The sequence below is a fragment of the Melanotaenia boesemani genome, chromosome 5, assembly GCF_017639745.1.
Source record: "Melanotaenia boesemani isolate fMelBoe1 chromosome 5, fMelBoe1.pri, whole genome shotgun sequence".
Taxonomy (NCBI): domain Eukaryota; kingdom Metazoa; phylum Chordata; class Actinopteri; order Atheriniformes; family Melanotaeniidae; genus Melanotaenia; species Melanotaenia boesemani.
The window spans coordinates 31365523-31367092 of NC_055686.1; the positions used below are offsets into that span (position 1 = coordinate 31365523).

At 37.8% G+C, this 1570-nt stretch overlaps 1 long non-coding RNA gene across 1 annotated transcript; it reads left to right on the forward strand.

Moving 5' to 3' along the window:
- Positions 1 to 207: 207 nt before the first annotated feature.
- Positions 208 to 1111, forward strand: LOC121639928. The gene is made up of 3 exons (XR_006010274.1): positions 208 to 342; positions 763 to 847; positions 1030 to 1111. It is a non-coding gene; the product is annotated as an uncharacterized LOC121639928 (long non-coding RNA).
- Positions 1112 to 1570: the final 459 nt, after the last annotated feature.

Sequence of the window (1570 nt, forward strand, 5' to 3'; positions counted from 1 at the left end):
GTCACATTAGAAATGGCATATAAAGGAACATCATATAAGAAAGGACAATTCCTTATTACAGGTACACAATAAAAAACGGAGTGTTAATATTCCAATGTAAACCTATTTTAACCTAGATAGAGTGTTTTCAACAATATGAAGAGTAAACCACCTCCAAGAGGATAGTTAAAAGTCAGTGTAAAATCCCGCAGACCTGCAGTGTAAAATTCAGCTCTACAGAGTGTAGAGTTTGTTAGCCAACCGTCAAACAGAAGAATAATTCTACAGAGTGTTAATTGAGCGCCTGTTTGCATGAGGGGAGAAGCGGTTGATGTCGACAGGAGAGACCTCGGTGCACAGTCGGTAAGTAACATTAACCTTCTCATGTCGGTAACACTGTTTAATTACTGTGTTAAACGCGGTTTTATATGTCAACTGAGGATACGTTGCCAACATGTACCATTCTGTTTGATATGGTCGAGTAGATGTTGTAGGGTTTGCTAACAGTTCAAAAGTTTGCCTTTTTTTCATTGAGGTAAGATGCACTTCTATGTGGGATGTTATAATTATTTATACCGGAGAATGAAAAATGATTTGGTAACATCATCAGAAGCAACTTGTCACTGTCTTGTTGTCATACCGCAGCAACAGAAACTTTGACGTAAGACCCGAATAACTTCTGAAGCACTTTAATGGCTAACTCTTAGTCGAAACGTTTTTTTTCTTGACTGTTATGTTTTCTCTCTTCTGTTATTTTTTACTTTTCTTTGTTTATTTTAACAGAAAATGCTGCTGTGTGTTGTGTTTGGTGGGGAGCAAAAGTACGTTAGGCTGTCAGACCTAATATTTGATGCCTTCAAGAAAGATGGTGAGTAAGCACTTCAGGATATAACAAGATCACAACGTTTTACTTGGTAAACTATTCCTTCTAAACTGAGTTGTAATAATAGTTTCCACTGTTAATTAAAATGGATGGGAATGACCTATTGGTGTTGCTCTGTCCATCAATATCATGACAATTGTTGTGCTATTCTTTTACTTTTACTTCAGTGTGCCTAAAATTTAACATACCAGAAGAGAGGCAGCTAGATATGAAGGTCTATGACCAATCTGACACAGAAGTTGATGGAGAAGAAATAGTGAAGGAGTCCCCTGGAACCTTCCGAGTTACCTTGACCAATGAAGAACTTGGTAAGCACTGACAATTCACAAATGTGTTCATATTAAACAGGTTTGAATGGGAGGATCAGCACTTCATTTAATATGCTTCTGTTTTGTTTATATTTCTTAATGCACAGGTGCTTCTCTATCACCATCCTCGTCATTATCATCATGCTCAGTAGCATCATGATGATGATTGGCGCCTCCGTCCTGGTCGGACGCCTGTTGCAGCAGCTCCAGTTCTGCGGGTGCTTTTAGTGTTATTTAGTATTTATTTAGTATTTATTTTATCTTTCCTTTGGTTTTTCGCAGTTTTTATTATTAATTGCAACGGAACAGCAATGGTTTTTGTATGCTCCAAGTTCTTCTTTTCACTTTTATTGCTACTCTCGTTACTCATCGTAACCGAGAGCAACGCTCACAGTGGCAG